At 45.4% G+C, this 20,611-nt stretch overlaps 2 protein-coding genes across 5 annotated transcripts in view; both read right to left on the bottom strand.

The window, feature by feature from the left end:
• LOC144889548 (uncharacterized) overlaps positions 1–20,611 on the bottom strand; it is a 121,078-nt gene that overhangs the window by 65,266 nt on the left and 35,201 nt on the right. The window lies entirely within an intron of this gene.
• The window catches only part of LOC137415872 (E3 ubiquitin/ISG15 ligase TRIM25), a 732,877-nt gene that overhangs the window by 710,835 nt on the left and 1,431 nt on the right, over positions 1–20,611 (bottom strand). The window lies entirely within an intron of this gene.

The following is a 20,611-nucleotide window of genomic DNA, read 5'->3' as shown; positions in this document are numbered from 1 at the left end:
TGTTTCTAACCTTCCAACATTGGCGGAGGATCAGAAGCAGCAGTTGGAGGATCCTCTTAGGTTACCTGAGCTCACCGCTGCCTTGAAGGCCTTGGAACCTGATAAAGCCCCTGGACTGGATGGGCTGACAAGTGAATTTTTCCAGTTTTTTTGGGACACCATTGGACCTCACCTACTGCGGGTATTGAATGAATGTTTAGAGGATGGACAACTGCCGTGGAGTTGCCGGAGAGCAGTCACCACCTTAATTCCTAAGAAAGCGGACACTCAACTTATAGAGAACTGGCGTCCTATTTCTGTTTTATGTACGGATTATAAAATTTTATCCAAAGCCTTGTCTAATCGAATGAAACCTTTTATGAATGTACTAATAGGAGAACATCAATCCTTTTGTATTCCTGGACGTACTATTTTTAATAATATCTTTCTTATCCGTGATACCATTCGGTTTTGTAACAATTTTAATATGAATGTTGGTCTGTTTTTTATTGACCAAGGAAAAGCCTTTGACTGTATTGACCACATGTACCTTTTTAGAGTTTTAGAGAATTTTGGGTTTGGACCTATTTTTATCTCGTACGTTAAACTTTTGTATTGTAATATATCCAGTGTTCTTAAAATCAATCAAGTATTGTGTAGCCCCATTGCTGTACAACGGGGAGTACGGCAAGGTTGCCCGCTATCTGGACTTTTATACTCTCTTGCCATCGAACCTCTTCTGCTCCAATTACGTACGCACATTTCTGGCTTCACTGGATCAATTCTTACCACACCGCTAAAAGTCTCTGCCTATGCAGATGATGTCTGTATTTATATAAAAAATAGTACTGACGTCACTGCGGTGGCTCAGGCACTAAAAACATATTGTCAGGCTTATTCAGGCCAGGTAAACTGGAAGAAGAGTGAAGCCCTTTGGATAGGACCTGGAGATTGCCCGCCAATTGTCCTACCAGGAGGAGTGAACTGGCAGAAAAGTGGCATTAAATACCTCGGTATTTTCCTCGGAGACAACACCTTTGAGCAGCAGAACTGGGTGGGATTACCAGACAAGGTAATGGCAAAACTGGCCCGCTGGAAAGGACTTCTTTTCCAACTTTTGTACCGCGGAAGAACTCTCGTCATTAACAATCTTGTCGCCTCTATGCTATGGCATAAGATGATATGCCTACAACCGCCTGGGAGCCTTCTTATTACACTGCAAAAGAGCATTGTCGACTTTTTCTGGAGCGGGAAACACTGGCTCCAACCCCCCGTGGCATACTTGCCACTCGCTGAAGGTGGCCAAGGTCTTATTGATATCCGCAGCCGGATTATGGTCTTCCGGCTTCATATCGTGCGCCAACTTGTATATGGAGATGAAGCCCTACTCTGGAGGCCTCTGGCTAACTGCATATTACAGCTCACATGCAAGCTGGGTTACGACCGAGAACTTTTCTTGATGAACCCTCATCAAATCGATTCATCCTTGCTGCCCACCTTTTACCAAGGGGTGATGAACGCCTGGCAAGCCCTGTCCTTTTCCCGTGAAATGGCAACATACAACATGGAAATGTTGTTGAACGAGCCCCTATGCTACAACCCCTTCCTGGAAAACAGCTTGAATAATAGGGGACTCGTTCAACGTTTTGTTGATGCCAAGCTGCTGCGAGTGAAAGACCTCATGACAGAGTCTGGGAGCTGCCGGCTGAGTGCTGCCGCTGTGGCACAAAAAACCGGAATAAAATCTGTCAGGATCATCTCTCGGTTCCTTCAAGGGATATCCACAATGTATCGTAATACCTGCGAGGAACTTGGCCCTTCCCCCGAGGAAACAGCGGGTGACTTCCCCAAACTCCTAGTCTTCAGCCCGCCACTTAATCTGTCCCCTGGCCTGAACAGCCCTGATGATACTGCATTATCCCTTCCCGCCTTTCTAAAGAAAACTCTGTACAACGTGTACGTTAAAATTTTATACGCAAAAACATTTTCTGAGCACCCGAGGCTTCGATGGCGGGATGTTTTACCCCCAATACCACCCAATTGCCCCAATTGGCGAAGTTTTTATCTCTTGCCTACTCCAAAGTATGTTGGAGATATTCAATGGAAACTTGTACACTGGATTTTACCTTATAATGTTTTACTGAACCGGTTTTCTACTGCTAACTCTAATCTATGCCCTTTCTGTGCATCCATTGAAACCCTACCGCATATATACCTGGAGTGTGAACGATTGCAACCTCTTTTTACATTCCTTCAGGAACGCTTTGTGAAGCTTGGTTCCCTCTTCAATCACAATGTTTTTATTACCTTCGCAAAAGCGGAAGGTTATGTTTTGATCGCTGTGTATTTATTTGTCTGTCTGTGTGTGTGTGTGTATGTTATTCGCATAACTCAAAAAGTATTCAACCGAATTGCATGAAATTTGGTGGGATGATTGGTTATTATACGGGACACATTTGATTAGATTTTGGGAGCAATCGGGTCAAAGGTCAAGGTCAAGGTCACGAAAAGGTCAAAATCGTATTTTTGTTGTTCTGTTCCCTACACTCCCATGCCAAGTACAGAACAGTAGCTGCGGCGAAGGTATGCGCTCTACCGAGTGCCCGTTCTAGTTTATGGTGTTTTAGGATCATCTTCCCTTAGGAATGTGGTTTTAATGAATTTTTTAATTGGCCAGGCCAAGTTTGCAATTTATAAATCCAGGAAGAAAAAAATGGGAAACGCTTCTGACTCGTCATGTGATGTACTGCTCACCCTTAAGGCTCTTGTAAATGCAAGACTAAAGCTAGAGTACCGGTTTTTTAAAATGAACAAGAATTTAACATGTTTTAAAGAAAAGTGGGTTTTTAATGATGTCATATGCACACTTGATGATGATGATTTGAAAATAACCTTTCCTTGAGACCATTTTATTGTGTTTTGTTTCTTTGTGACTGAACATAACTGATTTTTTGTACTCTTGTAATAAAAGGAAGAAACAGTCAGTCTCTCTCTCTCTCTCCTTGAATACATTTCTCTCTCTCTCTCTCTCTCTCTCTCTCTCTCTCTCTCTCTCTCTCTCTCTCCTTGAATACATTTCTCTCTCTCTCTCTCTCTCTCTCTCTCTCTCCTTGAATACATTTCTCTCTCTCTCTCTCTCTCTCTCTCTCTCTCCTTGAATACATTTCTCTCTCTCTCTCTCTCTCTCTCTCTCTCTCTCTCTCTCTCTCTCTCTCTCTCTCTCTCTCTCTCTCTCGCGCCCCCTGCTGGTCGTTGGTGAGTCGTGCGTGGGTGTGACAATCATGGCTGCTGTGTGTGAGGAGCTGTGAGTACTGTGTTGTGTTGTGTTGTTTGCCTTTCCCATCCCCCATTTCACTCCCTCTGTGTACTTGTACGTGCTTGTGAAGTTTTCCCCGTGTTTTCCTTCTTTGTTGAGACAAGAGAGAGAAAGAGAGCGCGCACGGTGAGTTTGGTGCGAGTCCTAAAGGACCTTGTGTTCTTCGGGCCTGTGCTCTGCTTGCCGTGTTCTTCATCATCGTCGTTTATCGGCTCCCTTATTCTATTTCTTTTCATTTTACCTTCGCCTGCAGGTTTTGCTCGCGACAGGTTCTCTTTTGTTTGATTTTGAAACCGTTTCTTTCGTTTCATTTATTTTTTAGCTATGGCGAACGTTCGTTTGCACAATAGCAGGTATGAGTCATTGACTCGCAAACACGGGCTTATTGCTTGCCCGCCTGACGGAGTGAGCGTCGAGGACGTGGTAACCAGTATTGGTAACATTGTCGGCCTGGATAATGTCCTCGCTGCCTCCAGGATGAACCACAGAATCGTGGTTTTTGTATCAAAGGAACACCTCGTTAATGAGGTGGTGGAACACGGTTTGTCCTTATCCCAGGGCATTTATTTAAGTGTTAGTCCGATGGACACACCGGCGGTCCGAATCATTTTGTCGAACTTACCGCCGTTTATAAAGAGCGAGCACATTGTCTCTTCGCTTAATCGTTTCGGCACCGTCGTGTCCCGGATATCGATGATCCCCCTGCGACTTCGAGCAGACGCCTCGCTCCGACATGTCATGACCTTCCGGCGTCATTGTTATATTATCCTCAAAGACAACGCTCAGACGCTTAATGCGACCATGACGCTGTCGCTCAATGGTCATAACTATCAAATATATGTGTCGACCGAAACGACGACCTGTTTCATTTGCGGGCAACACGGACATGTTAAAGGTGCCTGCACGAAGGTAACTGTCCCCGTGGGCACGCCTAAACAGGCGGCACCGGGTAATGCTGTGGACAATCAGCCGTCGACATCGACAGCAGCAGTGAGAGATACCTGTACGAAGGTAACTGTCCCCGTGGGCACGCCTAAACAGGCGGCACCTGGTAATGCTGTGGACAATCAGCCGTCGACATCGACAGCAGCAGCGAGAGATACCTGTACGAAGGTAACTGTCCCCGTGGGCACGCCTAAACAGGCAGAACCTGGTAATGCTGTGGACAATCAGCCGTCGACATCGACAGCAGCAGTGAGGGATTCCTCCGTGAATGATGAAGGTTTCACTGTTGTTACTGCTCGGAAGAAGCACAAACGGCCGAACAATAATGACGAAGCAGCAACGAGGGATTCAAAAAAGATTGTGTTGACTGGAAGCGACAATGGACCCCTCACTGGGGTGGCTCCTTGTGTTACCGGCATAGCCTTACACAATAGATTTGCATCTCTAACTCCTGATGATGATAAAGAATTAATGAATCAGAGTGAAAGAGCTGCTTGTGATGACAATAATGGACCTACAGAGCCCATTTTAGCCTCCGCCTCTGCGGGGCGTGAGGAACCTGAGGAGGTCGTGCCTCAGAATGGCCTGGGCTGTGCGGACATGGAATGCACAGTTTCTGTCTGTGCGGGGCATGAGGCACCTGAAGAGGTCGTGCCTCAGAATGCCCCGGGCTGTGCTGACATAGAATGTACAGTCTCTGTCTGTGCGGGGCGTGAGGCACCTGAGGAGGTCGTGCCTCAGAATGTCCAGGGCTGTGCGGAATGTACAGTTTCTGTCCGTGCGGGGCGTGAGGCACCTGAGGAGGTCGTGCCTCAGAATGTCCCGGGCTGCGCAGACATGGAATGCGCAGTTTCTGTATCAGCTGGGCATGACACACCTGAGGAGGTTGTGCCTCAGGATGTCCCAGGCTGTGCCCTCAAGACATATACAAGTTCTGTCGTTGAAACGCCTCATATAATTCCGGAGCGTGGCATGACCATAGCGGGTCATGAAGAGGTGAATCTCGCAACACCTGTTGCATCATTGTCTGATTTGCAGACGTGTCCAAAACCTGCAGACATTCAGGGGATGGCACACACAGCATCTGCTGCACCGGCACCTGCTTTATCGTTAGAGGGTGAGACTCACGCTGATCAATTGGACTATGACTCCGATGGAGCCTCATCCCTCACGTCTGGCATCAGCATCGAGGCTTGGAACGAAGTGTTGTTGTCTCATGGGCCGGAGGGTGACCCGGGCATCACACCTGCAGAAATTCTAAAATTCCTGAAAGACACTTTTCGGAAGAGGCGAGTAAAGGTGAAAGATTTCTTTCCAGACCTAAAAATCTTCATAACATCCGCGAAATATCTCGTCCTGAAGTCCAGCCAGTTCGGAGTTGGGGAACGAGAAGTATTCCGCCTCAAGAAGTACATCGTCAAAGCGAAGGAAGAGCTACAAGTAGACCAACCTTCCGCTATATAACCCCTTCCCCTTCTTCTTCACATGACCTTTTCTGTAGCTACCTTGAATATCAATGGGGGGCGGTCCCCATTGCGCAAGACCCAGGTGAAATTACTCACTGAGGAAAAGCATATTGATGTCATGCTTTTACAGGAGACGAGATGCAGTCCTTCGTGCGAAAGCCAATGGCGAAGGTTGATGAACGGCCAATGGTTTTTCAGTAGCTTGGCTTGCCCTAGAGCCGGGGTAGCTATATTCTTCTCATCTTCTTTTTTCCTCCAAACTGACATTGTTTTTGAAGACATAATTAAGGGGTATCTAATTTCTGTGTCTTTCACCTTCAATGGTTACAGGCACACACTTTTTAATGTCTACTCACCCAGTGACAGCACTGACAGGGTCACCTTCTTCACACAGTTAGAAACATCACTCACTCATGCAGATTTTAATAATCTTGTTTGCTTGAGTGGGGATTTTAATTGTACTCTAGACTCTGCCATGGACCGGAACGGTAAAGAACCTCATCTAGCTAGTACCATCCCACTGGCAAGGGTTTTATCTAAATTCTCTTTCGTTGATGCGTGGAGACTTCACAACCCCCTCATACGCCAGTATACATGGTGTCGCTGTCTTGACGGTCGGCTTTCCTTCGCTCGGCTAGATCGTGTTTACATAAATAGTAACTTTCTTAACATGATGGGCAATGTGCAAATTTTACCAATCGGTTTCTCCGATCATCACATGGTCACCTTTTCTCTTCTCTCTCCGATACGGAACTATGGAGCTGCACATTGGATTTTTAATGTGGACCTTTTAGAGGATCAAGCTTTCCTTAAAGCCTTCCGGGTTTTCTGGGGTACACTGCTTTTGCGGAAACCTTCTTTTTCTTCCCTCAATCAATGGTGGGATAATGCCAAGGTGCAAATTAAAACCTTTTGTCAGCAGTATAGATTCTTTTGTTCAAAAGATGAGTCTCTCTTTAAAAGTGTTATTGAAAAAGAAATTTTAGCTTTGCAAAGCCATCTGTCACCTTCCAACACAATGGAAACGAATCTTTCATTGGCCAAAAAGAAAGCTATTCTCAACAGGCTATGTGTAAAACAAGCTAGAGGTGCCATGGTTCGTCTCCGTGTGGAGAATTTGCGTCATCTGGACGTGCCTTCTAGTTTCTTCTTTCGACTTGAACACACTTCAAAGGGTAGCGAGCAGCTCACCTTGTTACGGACTGTGCAGGGCAATATGATAAAGGATCACAAGGGCATTAGAACCCTGGTTAAAGATTACTTCTCTGATCTGTATTGTAGGAAAGACATTGATGACGAAATGGTGCATTCTTTAACCGCGTCCTTGCCCACCTTGTCAGCTACTGCACGTCAAGAGCTGGACAGAAAGATAACTATGGAGGAACTGTTTGTTGCACTACAAGCCTTGCCGAATGGAAAAGCCTCTGGCTTGGATGGACTCCCCGTAGAGTTCTACAAAGCTTTCTGGGATCTCTTTGGGACGGAACTGTTGGAAATATTTTCTGACAGTTTACGACTCAACCAACTGCCACTCAGCTGCCGTAGAGCGGTGCTTGCCCTAATACCCAAGAAGGGAGATCTGCATCGGGTGGAAAATTGGCGTCCGATATCCTTGCTATGCGTGGATTATAAAATCTTTTCCAAGGCTCTCACCAACCGGCTCAGAGTCGTGATTGGGGAGATCATACACCCAGATCAATCTTACTGTGTCCCTAAAAGGTCAATTCACGACAGTATCTTTATTGTACGTGACATGATTGATATCTGCTCTCTCGAACAAAGAAATGTTGGTCTGGTGTTCCTCGATCAAGAAAAGGCCTTCGATGCCATCGATCACTTTTATCTTTTCTCTGTTTTACGGGGGTTTGGTTTTGGTGAATTTTTTATCTCTCACGTACAGCTACTGTATAATAACATTTTTAGTTTAGCAAAAGTTAACAACATTTTATGTCAGCCTTTCCCGGCTAGTAGAGGCATTCGTCAAGGTTGCCCTCTTTCCGGCCTCCTGTACTCCCTCGCGATTGAGCCTTTGCTCGTTCGTTTGCGCGCACGTCTTCCTGGTTTCGTTCCTCAACCAACTGCGAACCCGTTCAAGGTGATTGCTTATGCAGACGATCTTTGTGCAATCGTTCACTCGGATGAGGACGTCTTGGCCTTGGTCCAATGCGTCCATGAATTCAGTTTGGCAAGTTCGGCAAAAGTGAATTGGAAAAAGAGCAGAGCTCTCTACCTTGGTCCGCAAAATGGCGCCACTCCTCCGACTCTGCCGGAGCAACTCGAATGGGCATGGGATGGCGTTCTTTACCTTGGTGTCTTTCTTGGTACCGAAAACTTCATTTTGAGAAACTGGGAATCTCTCATAATTAAAACTGAGAGGCGGCTGCTAAAATGGAAGGGCTTACTCTGCCAACTCTCCTATCGGGGCCGAACCCTCATTATAAATAACCTTGCAGCATCGATGCTTTGGCACGTTTTTATGGCACTGCAGCCCCCGGATTTTATTCTTAAAAAACTGCAATCTATTTTTATTGACTTCTTTTGGGGGGGGAAGCACTGGCTCAAACCTGGTGTGTTAAACCTACCCGTTGCTGAAGGAGGACAGGGTCTGATTGCCATTACCAGTAAAGTTATGGCTTTTCGCCTCCTGTCGCTTCGTCGACTGCTGTACACAGACGTCCCGTGGAAGGCATTGGCTCACTGCCTGCTTCGGCAGGCAGGGAGACTCGGCTACGATCAGGAGCTGTTCCTTATTGGCAGCAAGAAAGTCGATATGGCATCAGTCCCCCTGTTCTACAGGAGTGTGCTGGAGGCATGGCAGGCGGTTACCGTTCGCCGTGATAACAGTAATTATTCCCTTGAAATGTTCTTAAACGAGCCAATTTTTTTAAACCCCATTTTTGAAGGGGTCTGCAGTGATCGTACTTTTATGCAAAAGTTTATTGATGCTGGATGCACCAAGGTTAAAGATTTTAGAACCCCTCCTCCTTACAAGTGGAAACCAGCTGCTGACGTCGCTGTTGCCACTGGAGTTAGGTCCATTCGGGTCATTGGGAGGATATTCTCTGTGATTCTGCGCTTTTTCAAGCAAACCAAGCTAAAATGGGCTCCACAGGTGGAAGCTGGCCCTCTCTCATCCCAACACCCCTTTCCAGAGCTTTTGCTTCTTTTTCAAGGTTTCACCTCCTTTAAGTTGATGGAAAAATCCTCTGTTTATGGCATGTGTGTCAAAACCCTTGTTTCTGATAGACCTGCAGAACCACAAGCGCACTGGAGGAGAATGCTCCAGACTACTCATTCTACTTCGATAAACTGGCTTGTTATGTACAAGGTACCCATTGCCAAACGCTCCGGGGACTTGCAGTGGCGATTGGCACATCACATTTTACCCTCAAACGTTTTGATACACCGAATGTGTCCACATGTCCTTGAAAAGTGCCCTTTTTGTGATGCCCAGGAAACTCTTTTTCATGCCTTTGTTGGATGCCCAAGATTGACACCACTTTTTACTGTTTTATCGCATGTCATTCAAGGGTTGGGGTTGGTTTTTACACACTGTGTTTTTATATTTGGTTTTAGTATTAAACGCAGATGTAGGCACGAATGTTTTTTAGCCAACTTTTTAATTTCTGAGGCAAAACTTGCTATATATGTGTCCAGGAAAAGGAAAATCCGGAACAGTGTTGTTCCAGTGGATGACGCTGTAGTCTTTCTTAGGTCATTGGTGTCGTCTCGGCTGAACCTGGAATTGTCTTTTGATAACTGTGGGGACTTCCAGAAACGATGGTGTGTTCGGCGTTCCTTGTGCAGTTTAACTGACGGAGTCCTTACATTAAACTTGTAATATAGCATTGCTCTCTTATTTGGTGTAATGTGAAATGCTTCGAAATGGTACCTTTTTATGACTGTATATATCAACTTTATTTGCTGTCTGTTTTGATTTGTAACCATGGTTTTCTTTTTCTCTGTCTGTATTTGTAGAAATGCTCTCATGACCTGTAAATATTTTTTGTTTTACCTGTCTGCATTGGTGGAAAAGGTTTTTTCCTTCAAAAAAAGGAATGAAATCTCTCTGTCTCTCTCTCTCTCTCCCTCCCTCTCTCTCTCTCTCTCCCTCTCTCTCTCTCTCTCTCTCTCTCTCTCTCTCTCTCTCTCTCTCTCTCTCCCTTTCTCCCTCTCTCTCCCTCTCTCAATGTTTCGCTTAATTTAATTAAATGCTTAATTTTGCTCTTGATGTGGTCATAGCTCTTGCATGAGCATTTCCTTTGAAATTGTTTGTGGTTTTGTTTGTGTCTTCACCTTTGGTTTGTAAAATTTTTATACTTGCTGGTTTCCTTTAAATATCCTTTGCTCCTTTTGGTGAATTCATGATCCTTACGGAATGTTTCTTTAAACTGGTTACTTTGCTTACAACCGCTTTGTGGAATTGCTTGTATTTTTATAATAAAAGGGCACAAAAGTCTCTCCTTGAATACATTTCTCTCTCTCTCTCTCTCTCTCTCTCTCTCTCTCTCTCTCTCTCCTTGAATACATTTCTCTCTCTCTCTCTCTCTCTCTCTCTCTCGCGCCCCCTGCTGGTCGTTGGTGAGTCGTGCGTGGGTGTGGCAATCATGGCTGCTGTGTGTGAGGAGCTGTGAGTACGGTGCTGTGTTGGTGGTCTTTCCTATCCTCCTTTCACTCCATTTGTGTCCCTGTACGAGTTTGTGAAGGTTTCTCCGTGTTTCCCTTCTGCTCTTGAGACAAGAGAGGGAGAGAGAGACAGCACGGTAACGGTTAGCCACCTGTATTAAATTATAACGTGGGTTGGTTATATCGTGCCGATTATTTATTTATTTATTTACTTATTAACTAATTTTGATTTGTTTGGTCAGTTTATTGCATTGTTACCGTTTAGTTTGTTTAGTTTATTGCCGATAAATGGCTAATAGGAATAGTCAAAGGACTGCTGATCGTGTTAGTGATGAGGTGTTATCGCGTAAGCACGGGCTGTGCCTTGTTCCGCCGGAAGACGTGCAAATGGACGATGTTCTACTTGCAATCGGGGAGTTGATCGGGGTAAATAACATTCGTGCTGCGTCTCGAATGAACCACAAAGTGGTGGTTTTCGTGTCACAAGTTAGCCTTGCAGACATCGTGGTGCAAAACGGGTTAACGTTGGGGAATGACCAATTTGTCCCGGTATCGTCCATGGACACGCCGGCGGTTAAAGTTATTTTAAGTAACGTTCCGCCCTTTCTGAGGAATGAAGAAATCCTACGAAAACTAGGGGAGCATGGGACTGTCGTCTCACGAATTATCACGGTCCCCCTACGAACCAGGAACGGAAGGCTGAAGCATGTAGAGTCGTTTAGACGTTTTTGTTTCGTCGTACTAAAGGATGAGGCAAAACAGCTGAACATATCTATAAATTTTAAAATAGGAGATCATGATTACCGGATCTTTGCAGCTACTGAGACCTTGATTTGCTATACATGTGGGGCATACGGACACACTCGGCAGTATTGTCCTGATGTGAGGAAGAGTTATGCCACAGCAGCTGGGGCAGCCCCCCCCACCCCCCCACCTGTAAATGACTCGAACGACCCTGTAGATGAGCCAGGTGTCGAAAAAAGGTCAACACCGGAATACGAGGGTGCGGGTGACAGTGGTGCTGGTGGAGAAGCCCATACGGTAGTGGAGCAACCATATGTGGAGGAGAGGCTGCAACCTCAAGAACAAAGGGACTTCGAGGAGGTGAAGCTGATGGAGACCGAGTCGAGGAGAAACTTGAAACGCTCTCTTGCGAGCGATGAGAATGGAGGAAAAGGAAACAAAATGGTTCTCGTGCAGGAAGATGGTAATACAGACCAACCTGATGACCATGAGCAAAATGGTAATGCAATAGGTAGAGATGCGAATCTGCCCATTGCACAGGATGAAGAGAATCGAAGCATTACCGAGTGTGTCACCGTGTGTGATGATGGACACCCTGCACCATGCGACGAGCAGTTAAGGACCCCCATCTCAACGGAAGATGATGAGAAAGAGATCGATAAGTCGGTGGCAGACAACAACGATGGGGTAGTTGGTGCCATGCAGACGCAACAAAAATACCATGGTGACAATGACACAGATGAGGTGCCAGTACCTGACACACCACTGGGTGAGAGTGGGGGCGAGGCTGATGAGGAAGGATGCAGTCTTGCTGCCCTGAGTGAGTCTCAGAAGGAGCAGGTGAGGCAAGCAGAGGTGACAAAAGGGAAGGTCATTGATTTCTTAAACGCAACGTTTAGACAACGTCACGTTGTAATTAGAGATCACTTCCCTGATGTTCAAGCTTTCATTAAAGTTTCGAAACCTCTTTTACAGAAAAATGACCCCATGCTCTCAGAGCCTCAATGTCAACGTCTTCGCAAAGCAGTAACAAAGGCGAACAAAGAATTGCAGGCAGACGGTGAGCTACCACCTTAGAATGACAATGCGAGAAATACATATTGCCTCCCTGAACATCAATGGGGGATGTGCCCCCTTACGGAAAATTCAAGCAATCCAGGCAATGGAGAGGGTAAAAGCAGATGTCATTCTATTGCAAGAGACCCATGCCACAAACAATTTGGCAGCTGAATGGTGTAAACTTTTTAAAGGGCAATGGTGGCTGAGTGGGGTTTCCACACCCAAGGCTGGTGTTGCCATCGCCTTAAGTCCCAGGCTTCCCACTCAGTGTTATTTATAGAGAGGTCTATAAGGCACATTTGATAGCGGTGGAGTTCTACTGCAATACACAAAAGCTTATTATAGTAAATGTGTATGCACCAAGTGAACCTATAGAAAGAAGAACATTCTTTTCCACACTGCGGGACTTTGTAGAGGGACTGGATCCAGCTGCTCTCACCTGTATCGCAGGGGACTTTAACTGTACAATTGATCCTTCAGTTGACAGGAATGGACATGAACCCCACGGCGCTTCTGCAAAGGTGTTAGCGAGCCTCATCAAGAACTATTGTTTTGAGGATGTGTGGAGGTTGCAGCATCCAACTTCACGGGCCTACACATGGTGCAGATGTCGTGATGGCGTCATATCAAGGGCAAGGCTGGACAGGATCTATATCAATAAGCCAATGCTGAATGTGGTGTCCACTACCCAAATACTCCCAACAGGGTTTTCAGATCATAATTTAGTGGCAATGTCCCTTAAATTACCCCTGACATCAGGAGGTAGCGCATACTGGTCACTCAATACTCGGTTGTTAAGTGATAAGAAATTTAAAGATGCCTTCCGAACCGTGTGGGGGAAAATTCGGTCATCTAAGCTTGAGCATGCCAACCTTCGCATATGGTGGGACCTTGCAAAGTGTCAAGTTAAAACGTTTTGTCAACAGTATAGTCTGTTTACTACTAAAATGCAAAGTCTCTCAATTGACTCATTAAAGGCCGAAATTGCAGAATTGGAACAGAATCGTAATGGGGCTGGGAAAGATTTTGGATATGATCAGTTGCTATGGACAAAAAGGTCATTACTGACCGAAATGGTGAGGCAGCGGGCAATGGGTACCTTGGTGCGTATGAGGATGAGCTACTTGACTTTGGATATGCCAAATAAGGACTTCTTTAGCTTGGAGAATTCGGTGAAAAACTCGCAGCAAATTCATAAGCTCTGTACTGCTAATGGGTCAACGGTTACCTCCCAACTGGAGATTAAAGCGGCCTTGAAAGCATTTTACTCTGACCTGTATTCTGCCCAGAGTATCAACAGTGAGGCGATACAGGAGCTGATTGCTGGGCTCCCAGAAGTCGAGGAGGACAAGCAGCACACACTGGAATCGTCAATTTCACCTGATGAACTTGAAGCAGCCACGCGAGGCTTGAAAGATGGTAAAGCCTCGGGGATTGACGGGCTGCCTGGAGAGTTTTATAAGACATTTTGGAATCTTGTGGGACCGGATCTGCTTGAAGTCCTTGACGAAAGCCTTCGTGCTGGAGAACTTCCTCTGTCCTGTAGAAGGGCGGTCGTATGCCTTTTGCCGAAGCCTGGGAACATTCAACTCATTGAGAACTGGCGACCTGTCTCCTTACTGTGTACTGACTACAAAATCTTGTCTAAAGTATTAGCGAATCGGCTGAAAGAGGTGATCAGCTCTGTCATACAGCCGGATCAAACCTACTGTGTTCCTGGACGGTCCATGCATGATAACCTGTTTCTGGTAAGAGATATTATTTCCTGTAAAAAGTATGTGCCTGCCAGTTTTGGGTTATTGTTTCTGGATCAAACAAAGGCTTTTGATCGTGTTGATCATGCATACTTGTTTTCGGTTCTTAAGGGGATGGGTTTTGGTGAAACCTTCACAGCATATGTTAAACTGTTATATACAAACACTTTCTGTATGTTGAAAGTAAATAATAACTTATGCTCCCCCTTTCCCTTTCGACGGGGTATCCGCCAAGGCTGTCCTCTCTCGGGACTGTTGTACACAATCGCCCTTGAACCACTTTTGGCATCCTTCAGGAAGCGATTGCCTCAGGATATGGGGGTAGAGGGGTTAAAATTTGTCGTAACAGCTTATGCTGATGATGTTTGTGTTTTACTTAAAGGCCCGGGCAGTGTAGCTGCAGTACAGCAGTGCTTAAAAGACTTCTCTGCAGCCTCCTCTGGTGAAGTAAACTGGAGTAAAAGTGTAGCCTTGTGGTGTAGTTCAGGTAACCCCTCAGTCATATCACCACCATCACTCCCACAAAATCTGGTATGGAAAACAGACGGGGTCAAATATCTTGGAGTTTATCTTGGAAACCATGAAATGGAAATGAGGAATTGGGAAGGAGGTGTGGAACAAATCACATATCGTTTAAAATCATGGAAAGGACTACTGCGGTCTCTTTCATACAGAGGCCGCGCTCTTGTTATCAATAACCTGATTGCAGCGAGATTGTGGCATAAAGTCATTACCCTGCAGCCACCCAAGGAGCTGATCCCGGCCATCCAGAGGAAGCTGATAGACTTTTTTTGGAGCGGCTACCACTGGCTGCGGCCCAGTATACTGTACCACCCTCGGAAGGAGGGGGGCCAAGGAGTCATTGATGTCTCTGGGCGGATTATGGCTTTTCGCCTGCAGTCTGTGCAGAGACTACTGTATGCGGAGGAGCTGCCCTGGCGCCCATTTGCACATTTTCTATTACAACAGGCTGGTGGAATGAACTATGATCGGCACCTTCTCTTGGTGGACCTTGATTGTGTCAGCAGTGCTTCACTTCCCGCTTTTTATCGGAGTTTGCTGGATGCATGGAAAGGCCTTGAGGTTAAACGTTGTCTTGAGGCATATAATTGTCGTAATTTCCTCCAAGAGCCTCTGTTCTATAACAGCTTTTTCCCATGTATTCCTCGTAGCCATGCTTTAATTCAAAAATTCATTAAAGGAGGCGTAAGCAAAGTGAGTGATCTAAGGGATGCATCTGGAACCAAGTGGAGGTCTGCTGGGGTGGTGGCGACAGGTGTTTGTGTAGCATCTGTTCGAGTTGTTCAACAAATCAAACAGGTAGTCGTAAAAAAATTCAGGCAGCTAAACATTGGCTGGGAAGGTGCCGGAATTGTCGAAGATCTTCGACTATCTTTTCCCGAAATCAAGGTGCTGCCCTCTGTCCAGTCCAATGATGATGGGTTTCCCTCCCCCTTTCACTTAGTAACTAAGGCTGGTGTCCTTAAACTCGTGAGGGGGAAAGAAGTCTCATCCCTGTCTGGAGCGATGCGTGTGGCCTTGTGGTCAGAACGGTTAGGGCCGGGGTTTCCCTCTACTCCACTGTGGCATAATATGTTTGTTCCACCCATCTATGGGTTCTTAGCGGATATCCAATGGAGGCTAACACATTGGGCTCTCCCCTCAAACACTTTTATCCACCATCTTAATGCCTCGGTGCCTGTAAATTGTCCCTTCTGCGAACAGGAGGAGGATCTTTTTCATGCATATGTCCAGTGCAGGAGGTTAGCACCTCTACTTTCTGTGATTGCACACCTTTCTTATAAATTATCCTTCACTTTTACCGTGCATATGTTTATTTTTGGTGTACCCTTTACCTCCTCTTGTAAAAATGCTGGTGCCTTGATGAATTTCCTGATTGCCATTGCAAAATATGCAATTTATAAGTCAAGGAAAATTAAGATTGACAAATGTTATGGCGATGACGTCATTCCAATATTTAAAGGGCTGGTGTCAGCAAGATTAAGGCTAGAATTTGATCACCATATGAGCAACGGGAATATTGAATTTTTTGAATGGAAATGGTGCACTCACGAGGCCTTGTGTGTGGTTCAGGACTCGGAACTCGTCATGATGTTTTAAGAATTGCATCAAGAATGTGATGCTTTGGTGTTGTTGTACCTTTTTTTTCTCTGCTCCTGCTTGTAAATACCCTTGCGGTATAGGTTGACATCCTTGTGTATTTTGTGGAAATAAACGGTGTTCAAATTCAAATTCTCTCTCTCTCTCTCTCTCTCTCTCTCTCTCTCTCTCTCTCCTTGAATACATTTCTCTCTCTCTCTCTCTCTCTTCGTTTTTCGCTTAATTTGCTCTTGATGTATTTATAGCTCTTGCATGAGCATTTCCTTTAAAATTGGTTGTGGTTTTGTTTGTGTCTTCCCCTTTGGTTTGTAAAATATATATTTTTTGTATATTTGCTGGTTTCTTTTAAATACCCTTTGCTCTTTTTGTGGTGTCTTCATGATCCTTATGCAATTTCTTTAAACTGGTTGCTGTGTTTTTTTTTACAACTGCTTGTGAAATGGCTTTACATTGTTTATAATAAAAGGACACAAAAGTCAAGTCTGTCTCTCTCTCTCTCTCTCTCTCTCTCTCTCTCTCTCTCTCTCTCTTTGTCGCCACCTATCGGCCGTCGGAGCGTTGGGTGTAGCGTCATGGCGGCTGTGAGCAACTGCTCTGTGTTTTGGTGAGTTCGTCGTGAGTTTTCCCCCCTCTCCTGCCCTCCCCTGCCCCCCCCTCCCTCTCCTTTTCCACCCTGTGTGCTTTGGCATTTGTTCTCATCTGTTCTACACCTTTTCCTTCGAGAGAGAGAGGATTGAGAGCGGGCCCATTCTGGGCGCGGCCTACTGCCATTGACGGCGCGTTGTAAGCCATTTCTGTGCTTATAATGCACGTTTATTTTTTACTTTAGTTCGTTTTTTTAGGTTTGATACCCTCTTGTCCGGCTCGGACAAGCGGGGAGAGGGGGGGGGGGTATTTTCGCCGGAATGGCGAATGCACGCTCTCGTCGCGATGACTTTGAAGGCTTAACCAGGAAGCACGCGTTTGTGTGCATGCCTCCAGATGGAGTCCCTGTCGAGGACATCATCCTCGCTGTGGGGAGCATTGTTGGAGATGAAAATATACGTGCAGCTTCGCGTATGAACCAGAAAGTGGTGGTGTTCGTTTCGGACGAGGAACTCGTCCATGATGTGGTAAGCGCGGGAATAACCACGGAAAGCGGTCACTTTATGATGGCATCGCCGCTATTAACTCCCGCGACGAGAGTGGTTATATCCAACGTACCTCCATTTATTCCAAATGACAAGTTAATGACCGTACTATCACGGTACGGTAAAATGGTATCGAGGATTTCAACAATCCCTCTTGGGTGTCGGAATGAACGTGTTAAGCACGTAATGAGCTTCCGCAGACAGGTATATATGGTCCTTCCAGACCGTGGGGACAACACGGGCCTCAATATCACTTTCAAAATTAATTTTGAAGAGGCAAATTTCCAGCTATATGCATCGTCCACCACCTTAACATGCTTTCAGTGTGGAGCGTATGGACATTTAAAACGTTCTTGTCCCAAAGCCTCGTGTGTCAGGTGTGGCAAGACGGGTCACACTGCCATAGTTTGTAAGGAGGAGGTTGCTCTGCTAATGAATGCGCCCAGGGGGAGGGAGGTAAACGCTGCTCCACTAATCAATACTCCCAGTGGGAGGGAGGTTAACGTTGCTCCACTAATTGAGATTCCCAGTGGGGGGGAGGCTATCGCATTGCCACCGCCTAAAATTCCTAATGAGGGTGAATCCAGTGTTCCAAGCGTGAACGCATTTATTCTTCCTCAGCAAAATGTTGAAATGGACACTGATAGCAAGGTGGGGACGAGTAAACGAAGGGCTCCGGATGATAGTGACTCATCTGGAGCAGGTAAAAAGGTCGTGCTCGATTTTCAGGCTGTTAGTGAAAAAACTCTTCAGGATGCACCTGGAATCTCTCTGCAAAGCGCGGACCAAATAAATAAAGAGGAAAACCCAGAAAAGAGCATCAGGGTTCAGCCGCTAAAACAACGCGCTTCCATTACTCACACAGATGACGTTAATGATGTAAATAATTCAGGCCATGATACCGTGAATGGCGCATCATTGATCCAAGCGAATGTCGCCGAACAGGCTGACATCCACAATAAATCTGCCAATATAGCAGAAAAGGACGAAAACATAAATCCACAGGAATGTGGGAATAATAATTTCATGCCAATTGAGGAAATCAGTAATCAATGTGCTGATGTTTCCCAAACACAGCACTGCGTGGACCCCCCAGACAAGGGAAGGCTAGGTTGCATAGCAGGAGAAGAAAACGGTATTGACCCAGACCCCATTGGACCACTTTCTGATTTATCAGAATCGGAAGAGGAGGTGGAGGTAACAGCATTATCACAAGTAATGCCAGATCAACCCCCAACCCCTCCCCATAATGTTCTCTCATTCCTCAATGAAACATATAGACAGCGAAATGTCGTCATTGGGGATCATTTCCCTGATTTGGCTCCCTTTATTCAGGCTGCAAAAATAGTCATAAAAAAATCTGAGGAACTAAACCTAACAAAATCGCAGTTTCATCGACTAAAGAAAATCATAACAAAGGCAAAGAGTGAGTACTCAGTGTCAGGCAAAATTTACTAATGAGTGATGAAGACGCTTAATCTTGCAACACTCAATATAAATGGCGGTGGGGCCAGTCACATCCGCCAGATCCAAGTGAATAGTTTATTCAAAAGGAAACAAGTCGATGTAATATTACTGCAAGAAACTCATATTACTGAGAAGGTTGAACATGACTGGAGCAGCATGTTCAAAGGTAAATGTTTCTTCAGTAATATGTCATCTGTATCTGCTGGAGTGGGGTTTTTGCTAAAACCAGGACTTGTACCTGAATCTTGCCTCTTTCAGGAGGTGATTCGGGGACGTTTTGCCTCCCTGGAATTGGTGATCAATAGCCTGAAGCTTATTATTTTTAATGTATATGCACCAAGCGAGAGTACTGACCGTAAAGCCTTCTTTACTGAAGTGATAAACCATTTAAATTTGTTTGACCCAAATCAGTGCATATGCATGGGGGGAGATTTCAATTGTACGCTAGAGCCCAAAATAGACAGAAATTCACCGGAACCACATCCTGAGTCCCACGGTGACCTCTCCCAGTTCCTTTCAGGTGGGGTTTTTTTGGATGTATGGCGATTGATGCACCCAAATGACCGGCAGTTTACATGGTGTCGATGCTCCAATGGCCAAGTATCCTTAGCGAGGCTTGACCGCTGGTACATCACCCCACGATTAAGGAATATTGCAACCTCCTCAACTATTACCCCTTCCATCTTCTCTGACCACCACATGGTCACGATGGGCCTATCTTTCCCACAATTCAAACGGAGGAGCGCCTATTGGAAATTCAATACAAGCCTTTTGGATGATACCCTGTTTAAGGAAGCCTTTCGCATCCTATGGATAGCAATAGTTGGAAAAAAGCCCCTCTTTGCTTCCACTAACCTTTGGTGGGATAATATGAAAACTCATATACGACTGTTTTGTCAACAGTTTAATTCCCACATCACCCATGAAAATCAAATCACATTGGCACGGTTGGAAACCGAAATTCTAAAACTGCAAAACAAAATGGCAGAGCAGGAAAATGAGGCAAATTATAAATTGCTCCTTGAAAAAAGGACCCAACTCCGGGAACTATTACAGGAGAAGGCTGCAGGACTGCTAGTTAGACTGAGAGTAAAAAGCATCAAAGTATCGGATAGTCCTAGCAAAGCCTTCTTCCACTTAGAAGCTGAAACGAAGCCTCCCCAGCTTATTTCATCAGTTAAGGACCCCAGTGGGAATGAAATTACAAGTTCTGATGGGGTAAAAATCACTATTAGAAAGTATTATTCTGAACTATTTGCTAAAAAAGATATAAATGAGGATAAAATAAAATGTTTTACCTCCCATCTCCCAACCCTAACTGAGACTCAACGCCTGGAGCTGGATGTGCCCTTAAGTCTTGATGAATTACAGCGTGCCCTGGTTGGAATGGAATCTGGAAAGGCTCCTGGAATTGATGGCCTGCCAGCTGAGCTTTACATGGAATTTTGGGACATCTTGGGCCCAGAACTATTGATTGTAATCCAAGAATCCTTGCGAAAAGGTGTAATGCCACTAAGCCTAAGAAGAGCAGTGGTGAGTCTTCTCCCAAAGTCAGGAGACCTCCGGCGGATGGAGAATTGGAGACCGGTTTCAATAATGTGTACCGACTATAAACTGTTTTCGAAAGCAATGGCAAATCGCTTAAAAAAAGTCATTGGTGATCTGGTTTTACCTGATCAGACATTCTGCATCCCCAGTCGTTCGATTTACGACAACATTTTTTTCGTGCGGGATTTAATGTATGCTCGCCATGACCAAAATGATTTTGGAATATGTTTTCTAGACTTTGAAAAAGCCTTTGACAGCATTGACCATGTTTTCTTGTGCCATGTTCTTGAAGCATGTGGGTTTGGGGTAATTTTCAGGGCCTTTATAACTTTATTGTACACTGACATCTCCAGTGTAATTAAGGTGAACAATGAACTGGTTCCCCCCATAAAGGTTCAGAGGGGGGTACGGCAGGGTTGCCCAGTCTCAGGTTTGCTTTTTGCGCTAGCAATGGAG

The sequence above is a fragment of the Myxine glutinosa genome, chromosome 1 (assembly GCF_964187855.1).
Source record: "Myxine glutinosa chromosome 1, kmMyxGlut1.1, whole genome shotgun sequence".
Taxonomy (NCBI): Eukaryota; Metazoa; Chordata; class Myxini; order Myxiniformes; family Myxinidae; genus Myxine; species Myxine glutinosa.
Note: the sequence above shows the minus strand (reverse complement) of the source record. Positions and strands in the feature narration are given on the sequence as shown.